Raw genomic sequence first — 9167 nt, 5'->3', positions numbered from 1 at the left:
TTGAATTATGGTGTTGGTGAAGAATATTGAAAGTACCATGAACTTCCAAAAAAACAAACAATTCTGTCTTTGTTGAAGGGCAGCCAGAATGTCCCTTAGAAACAAGAATGGAATGACTTTCTCTCTCTCATGCTTTGGAAGTGTTTTCAGGGAATATTGGTCCCTGGAGAAGATCATCATTATTGGTAAAGTGAAATATCACTGAAAAAGAGGAAACTTCCTAGCAATACAAACTGACAGTGGCAGCAACAGTGAACTCATACATAACAACAATATTTCATTGTATTGTACATAGGGTGGCTGTAAGTCAGAGCCAACTTGAAGACAACTAACAACAACAACACATCAAGAGAACCATTAAGAGAATGAAACCCTAAGTCACTAGCATGATTAAAAATAATTACATTACACAGCTTGCATATAAGAGTTGGATAGTTGCATACAATAGAGTTGAACTGAGGACTCTTAATTTTAGAACCATTAAAGAACAAAATGCAATTTTTTTAAATCTTTACATTACAAAGTACAAAAGTTCAAGCTTGAAAAATGGGCAAACTAGGTGGAAGTTTGAAATAATGATGTTACTGCCATCTTACTACATGAAAAGTGAAATAGACTTGACAATCGATGAAACAGGCAATAGCAATAAGCACTGGACTTATAAAGGTCAGCAGTTCAAACCCACCAGCACTGTTTGGAACCTCTATACAGGATTGCTATAAGTATGAAATGACTCAACAGCATTTAACCACTACAACAGCAACAAAGTTAAATAACCTAATAATTATTCAAGGTTGGAAAGGAAGGACCAATTGGAAATAACATGCGTGATCTAAAACTCTTACCCTATACAGCTGATTGTCAACAGATAATGGCCAAAGATGATAAATTAAAACTTTAAAATAGCATTTTAAGTATGTTCGTTATAGCATTATCAACAGAATTAGTGAAAGAAAATATTTTAATCTCTTGAATTCTGGTTCTAGAGATGAAAAAGGATGAAGGGAGAAACTTTGTCATTTTACATTTCTTTGGTATTGGATTTTTTTTTTTTCACCATGAATTTACTGCCTTAATTGTAAAAAAAAAAAAAAAAAAGATAATAAATAGAGAGATAAATGGTGGTTGTGTGCTGTGGAGTCAGTTCTGACTCACAGTAGTCTGTAGAGGGTATCCGAGGCTGTTAATCTTTGTGGAGGCAGAAAGGCTCAACTGTCTCCATTGGGGTGTCTGGTAAATTCAAACTGCTGACCTTGTGGTTAGCAACCCAATTTTTAGCCCACTATGCTCCCAGGACTCCCAAAGAGATAAATAGATAATAGAAAAAAAGAGGGAGAGAAGAGAGAGGAAAGAATCACATCTACATAGAAGTTATTATTACATAGGGAAAAGTTTAAGTGATTTCTTTCTTCATTATACCAATTTTTATGGTGCAGACATTTTACAATGAGTAACAAAAAAGCTAATCCATTGCCATCGAGTGGATTTAGACTCCTAGCAACCCTATAGGACAGAGGAGAACTGCCTCACCACACTTGTAACACTTTAAATCTTTATGGAAGCCAACTGGCACATCTTTCTCCTAGTAGGTTTGATCCTTCACCTTTCGCTTAACAGCCTAGTGCTTAACAACTGCACCACTTATAGTGAGGAAGGAATAACTGTATAGGAATAAAAGGAAGATAAAGCTGTTTTAACTTTGAAAAGAAAAAAATGTCTTTAAAAAAAATCAACTTTGGCCCAGGAGATATCAAGGCAGGTGGTCGGGTCCCCTCAGAGCAAACCCCCTTCCAAGACTAAGACTCAATGGGAATACATGCTCTGATTGGTGATCACGTTTGTTCCCAATAAGGAGAAGTGAGGGAAAAACAGAAATGAAACTGCGAGCTAAGCCCTACAACGTTCAAGAGAATCCTGTAAACCTGGGTGGAGACCTGGTTGGCCAGCAGTGTAGCAAGACCCGGGGACTCTTGGGCCCAGAGTCAGTGACATAGCTATGGAGGACTGGAGTGGAGGGGGCAGGGTCCAAAAATAATAAGGGGGGGCATATCCACAAGAGGACCCACACATGCAGATAATAGCCATTTGACCTAGCCTCAATGACTGGATGATCAGAACTCAGCTAGAAGAAGAAAGAGGAAATAAAGAGTAGTCTGATACAATTTGATGAACTTTACTTACACCTATGGGTGCAGTAGCTCAAAAGAGGAAACAAATCCTTACAGCAAGAATCATTCCCACCGCCTCCATACACAGAGTAGACAGGGATGGGCAACTTGGACATTTGCTACCCAAAATGGGGGGTAGGGGGAGGAAGCTACAAAGGCAAGAAGTGACTGGCTTACAAGCTTTCAAGAGGGAACCTAGATCCAGAGGGCCTGGAGGAAGGTAGAATCTCCACTGAGTAGTATCCAATCTGTCTGGGCAGGGCTGATGAAAGGAAATGCAGATAGGTCTCTTGTGATACATTAGTGAATAATTGTTATCAGGACTGATTCTGAGGATTGGAAATGTAAAGGTAATTGTTTTGTAGCAAAGTGGGGAGTGATTAACGTTGCAGTCTAGGATCGGAGGTCTCTGGGACCATCAAGGGAGAAGAGTGGAGAGCAGGACCCTACCCAGAGAAGGAGATGCCTGAGATGGAGGCAGAGATGATGACGTGAAGAGATGGAGCAGCTTGGGACTTTAGACCCAGAGAGGGAGAGAGCTGTGTGCTGACGACCGGGGGGCAGGTTTATACCCTTTGGTTGGTTGATGATGCATGGAGGGGATTATAACCATGGCAGTGAAAGGATGAATAACAATAGGATGAATGTAAAGATTCATTCAATAGGAAAGAATGAAAATGATAGGATGAATGTAAAACTAATGTTCTCCCATGTAAACTATCACATAATTCACAATAAAAGATTTTTTAAAAAGTAACTACCAAATACTAACAAGTTGTAGAATTATTCTCATAGATATCTGATCATTTCTAGTCCTTAAAGAATCATAATAAAAACCTAGCTGCTTATTGGATACTTTTATCCATCTAAGGAAAGAAAGACATTTTGATTTTGTAGAATAATCTATGAAATGCTTGCCATCTGGGAAATAAGAAGTCTACATTAGGTTGTCCTCATCAGCTCAAAAGTTCCATGATGCTAATATCAGTGGTGGTGGTGTACCATGGATTTGGTTCCGACTCACAGTGACCCTATGTAGGGTTTCTGAGGATGTAAATCTTTATGGGAGCAGAAATCCTCATTGTTCTCCCATGGGACGTCTGGTAGTTTCAAACTACTGACCTTGAGGTTAGCAGTGACTCATAACCACTATGCTACCAGAGCGCCTTATTAGAATAACAAACTATTGTGAAACTGTGTTGTTGTTAAGTGCATAGAGTTGGTTCCGACTCATAGCCACCCTATATAGCGTTTACAAGGAGAAACTACTATAATAATGTTATTGTTGTTAAGTGCATAGAGTTGTTTCCAACGCATAGAGACACTGTAAAGGATTTCTGAGGAGCAGCCTGTGAGCTTAAAATGTCAACTTTGCAGTTCAAACTGACCTTATAGTCCAGCACTTTAACCTGCAGCACCATACTGTAGCAATGGGTTGGTGGAAAATACAAAGGGTTTGCCAAGAGTTTTGTTATGTGTCCTAATTCCTTTATTCCACATATTTTAACTCACTCTGTAAATGCCTTGTGTATTTGGAAGAAGAAAGCTTATTAATATATAAAATATATTATATAAAATATATAAAATATATTACATAAAATATATCCATTTACTGAAAATCTTCCCAAATAGAGCAGAAAGAAGGTCTAGTTCTTCTCTGTAGTAGAATAACCCATAAAGAAAGATGAAAGTCTTTATCTTTAATCAAAGTACTTGTTCTTCAGTTGATTCCACTTACAAAATAAACGTATTTGCTCAGATTCAACTATAGACAGTCCTTGAGTTATGAACAAGATCCATTTCTAACTGTATTTTTAAAATGTTTTAGTTCAGTAGTAGCAGGTACCTGCAGATCTTATTTAGCCTTAATGTGTGTAAAGAAAAACTCAATACCTTTGTAATGATTTAAAAGCTACACATGAAGCAAATAAAGATGATTGTGATGAAAAAAATCGACATTGCTAAGCTACTACATTGACTTTAGGTAAATAGCATTTAATAGTTTTGGAGTTATCTGGTGGGTCTACACTGACCTTCAGGTTAGCAGTGATTCACAACCACTATATTAACTTTTCGGTTTATGATTTAGTTATCTAGTGCAGCTTTAGCAGAAATACCACAAGTGGGTCATTTTAACAAAAAGAAATTTATTTTGTCACAGTTTAAGAGGCTTGAAGTTTGAATTTAGGGTATCAGTTCTCTCTGTGAACTATGGAATAATTCCCAGATATGCTGCATGTACAATGGCCAAGATAACCTGATGATTAGTTTTGACAATGGTCTCTTTGAATTTCTTCTATTAGACAATGTTTCTGTGACTTTGCATCCCTATTTCCTCATCTTTAGGAGGTTCTGAGTACAGAGACTGGAGTCCAAAGGAAGAGCTCTACTCCCAACTCTTCTTTCTTGGTGCCACAAGGTCCCTCATCTCTGCTCCTTCTCTCTCCTTTTATCTCATGTAAATAAAAAGTGATGCAAGAGCCGGAAACCTCCCTTACACAGGATCAGGGTTGTGACCTGATTAAGGATGTTGCATCCCACATGAATCCCCTTACAACTGACTGGCTGATCACATCAAATCACATCATGGGGGAAGATTACATCATTACACACCTGCCAAATTACTTCATTATGTAACTGCTAAACTATTGAGAATAATGACCCAGCCAAGTTGACATATGTTGTGTTGAGGGGGCGGGCACAATTCAATCTGTGACATTTTGCATAGTACATTAGATTATACTCAAACCATTGTTTGAGTTAATGATGTTCGGAGAGTCCTTATCCTTAAAGTGCCAGGTTAAGACTAAAAAATAGTTGCCTACTAGTCAAGCATTAAGGTTTTCACAATAATAGAATCACTGCCAAATGACATGGTGTTCTTTGCAATTACTGGTGTAAGTACTGAAATCCTCAAAATACTCCTATGTCAATGTCTTTGCAATTTATACTGACATAAGCTCTTGTGGGATTCTTCTCTAAAATTAAGTGTCCACCCATAATTATGTCATCAAGAAAGTTGAAGTATCATATTTTTGCTGAGACCTTGTGATTTGTTTACAAGTCTACCGTCATCTGCCACTTAGACACCAAAACCTGTTGCAGTGTTCTCATTAGAGCTGTGCTATTGGTTCATCCATGTCTGAAATTAGGTGTGCAGTGAGTGCATTACAGGTCCCTAAGGAAGGCATTTTAGCAAACAGTATGTTTCCAAAAACTAATCATCAGGTTATCTTGGCCATTGTACATACAGCACATCTGGGAATTATTCTCAGGAAAACATTGGATAGACAGATACTCTGACTCGTGGATTGGACTAAAAAAGCTAGGGAGGAAAGCACATTATCAAGCTATAATATATAATCTATCAAAATTAATTCCATGATAGGAGATGGTTACATCTTGAACAAGAGTCTTTATTGATTTTGCAAGATCATTTTAATAGATGTAAAGACGCCTTCACAAATGACATCACAATGTTCCCAATTCCCTTATTGCATTAATAACAATTCAGGTCAGTTGGATGCAATAAAACATTCTGTGGTTGGATGTATCATTTTTTTTAAGGTTGAATTTAGGATTCTCAAAAGAACCTTGCTTAAAGCAGCTAAAGGCTTAACATTTGGAGGTGGGTGAACATGGGTTTTAATCACCATTTTCTGAATGAAATTGTTCAATAACCTCCACATTAACCCAGTTTTCCTATCTGTAAAGTAGTTGTAAAGTACAACTCACAAGTTGTTGTTAAATTAAATAAGATAATTGATATGAATCACCTAGTGCAGTGGTTCCCAAATTTGGTTACACGTTGCAATCTCTTGGTGACCTGAAAAAAAATATCAATCCCTATCCTATCTCAGTAGGTAGTGATATAATTAGTCAAGGCTGTGGCCTGAGGGTTGAACATTTTGAAAGATTCCCCACGTGATGTTAATGTGCAGTGAATTATGGGAACCCCTTACATAGTGCATAACAATACCTACATATTGAAGCATATAGCTTAAGGGCTTTATAATTATTATCTAATGTAATAGTCAGCTCTCCATATCAAGAGGTTCTGCTCCAGATTCAACCAACACTGGATTGAAAATATTTGGGGGTGTGGATGCAACAAGTGGTTAAAGCAATCCATCAAAGGCTAAAAGGGTGCATAAGATGCTATTAACCTATTATATTAGGTATTATAATATAAAGAAAACAAAAATCCTCACCACTGGACCAATAAACAACATTCTTGTCAAAGGAGAAAAGATTGAAGCTGTCAAAAAGATTCATTCTTTTTGGATCAACTATTAACACTCATGGAAGCAGCAGTCAAGAAATCAAACAATATATTGCTTTAGGCAAATCTGCTGCTCAAGACCTTTTCATAGTGTTGAAAAGCAAAAATGTCAGATTGAAGATAAGATGCACCTGACCCAAGCCATGGCATTTGCAATAACCTCATATGCTTGCAAAAGCTGGACAGTGAATAGGGAAGACCTTAGGAGAATTGATGTTTTTGAGTTATGGTGTTGGAGGAAAATATTGGAAGTGCCATGGGATGCCAAAAGAACAAACAGATCTGTGTGGAAGAAGTGCATCCAGAGTGCTCCTTGGAGGCCAAGATGGCCAAACTTTGTCTCTCATACTTTGGACATATTGTCAGAAGGGACCAGTCACTGGAGAAGGATATCATATTTAGTAAGGTGGAGGGTCAGAGAAAAAGAGAAAGAGCCCCAGTGAGATGGATTGTCAAAGAGGCAGTATCGATGGGCCCAAGCATGGCCACAATAATAAGGTTGGCCCAGGAAAAGGCAGTGTTTCGTTCTGCTGTCCATAATGTCATTATGAGTTGGTACTGACTTGATGGCACCTAACAACAACAACAAGTAATCCAGAAATTATTTAATGCATAAGGGAGGCTGTGCATAGGTTATATGCAAATACCATACCATTTTATATAACAGACTTGAGCATCCTCAGATTTATGTATCCCTGAGGGGGGAGGGTTGTGGGGGAAAGTGGGGGACTGTCCTGAAATTGAACCACCTCCCCCCCAAGATCCCAAGTGATGACTGCATTTGTAACCAATAAATACAGTTGAGAGGCAGGCACCATATTTTTTCCAATTTCCACATTATACCCTTGGACTTAATGATATTTGGTAACATAATCAAGTCCAGAGAGCTAGCACAAAGCAGAGTCAATATTTAAAGCCTGTATGAATCTAAAGCCTAAGACTTCATTTATAATGCTATTTTATCCCAGGCAAGTTTTAAATTTGCTAAACGCAATTGAGGGACAGTGTTTTGACAATCTCAGTTTTGCAATAATAATAATAAATAACCTGGTGTTATTTTTTATTGTTATTATTAGGTGTTGGCAAGTTGATTCCAACTCATAGCAACCCTATGCACAACAGAACAAAACATTACCCAGTCCTGAGCCATCCTCACACTTGCTGTTAGGTTTCAGCCCATTGTTGTCACTGTGTCAACCCGTCTTGTTGAGGGTCTTCCTCTATTTTGCTGACCCTCCACTTTACCAAACATGATGTCCTTCTCCAGAGACTGATCTCTGCAGACAAAAGGTTTCAACATCTCTTCTGACATCCATAGCCTTTCCCACAGATGTAGTCAGTATGATTCCTGCGTATTCCATTTGGTGAGGTCCATGTGTATGGCCACCTTTTATGTTGTTTTAAAAGGTATGTGCAATGAATAAGTCATTGGAATTGCAAATATCATGTGATCTCCAGAATTATTTGGATCACCAAGACCAGATAGTCCACCTGATCCTTCTTCTTTGTTCCCAACTTTCGCCTTCCAATCACCAGTAACTACCAATGCATCTTGATTGTGTGTTTAATCAGTGTCAAAACAAAGAAGGTGATGGTGGTTGTACGCCATTGAGTCAGTTCTGACTCATAGAGACCTTGTATAGGGTTTCTGAGGCTGTAAATTTTTACAGGAGCAGAACGCCTCATCTTTCTCTTGTGGAGCTGCTGGTAAATCGAAATGACTGAACTTTCGGTTAGCAGCCTAACTCCTTATCCACTACACTAACAGAAAAAGTAGGCAGAATTCTTCAATTTCTTCACAAATGGCTGGACATTTAAGTAATAGTGGTATTAACTGGTCTCCTTTGTTGTTGTTGTTAAGTGCCTTCGACTCAGTTTCCACTCAGAGATCCTGTATAGGATTTGAACCACCATTCGTGTGATTAGTAATCCAGTACTTATCCTTCAATGCCACACCAGGACCCTGGTCTTCCTTGTTGGCATATGGATATTATCTTATTACTGACAGCATTGTATTTCAAGATATATCTTGAAATGTTCTTTTTGAAGATGAATGTGATGCCATTCCTCTTCAATTTGTCATTCCCAGCATAGTGATCCATATGATTATCCCATTCAAAATGTCCAATGCCAGTACATTTTATGTCATATATGCTTGAGATCTCAACCTTTAGGCATTCCATTTCATTTTTGACTACTTCTAATTTTCCTGTGTTCAAATTTTGTAAATTCCACATTCTGATTATTAATGGATGTTTTCAGCTGTTTCTTCTCAGTTTAATTGTGCCCCATCAGTAAATGAATGTCTCACAAGTTTTGTTCCATTCATGTCATTAGGTCTACTTTGAGGAGGCAACTCTTCCCTAGTTGTTTCGTGACTGCCTTCCAATCTGAAGGGGTCATTTTCTAGCTCTATATCTGACATACTTAATTATTATTACATACTCAGTGTTTTACATGTTTAATTACACACTCAATAAATCACTGAAGTAATTATTAGTAGTAGTATATCACTTAATGTTCTCAAGCAAATGGTTAGGCTGAAAGGATGATAAAGACTGAAGAGGAAGATAGTTAAAAGATAATTGGATTGGATAATAGGATGACGCATGTTTTACATCAATAAGTATGTTAACACAAAGATATTCTCTGGAAGATACTCAGAATTTACTTTTTTACTTATCTATACCAGAATAGGACTCCTGGTATGGTGCTGT

This window comes from Chrysochloris asiatica, unplaced genomic scaffold (assembly GCF_000296735.1).
Source record: "Chrysochloris asiatica unplaced genomic scaffold, ChrAsi1.0 scaffold00001, whole genome shotgun sequence".
Taxonomy (NCBI): domain Eukaryota; kingdom Metazoa; phylum Chordata; class Mammalia; order Afrosoricida; family Chrysochloridae; genus Chrysochloris; species Chrysochloris asiatica.
This window is presented reverse-complemented; position numbering follows the sequence as displayed.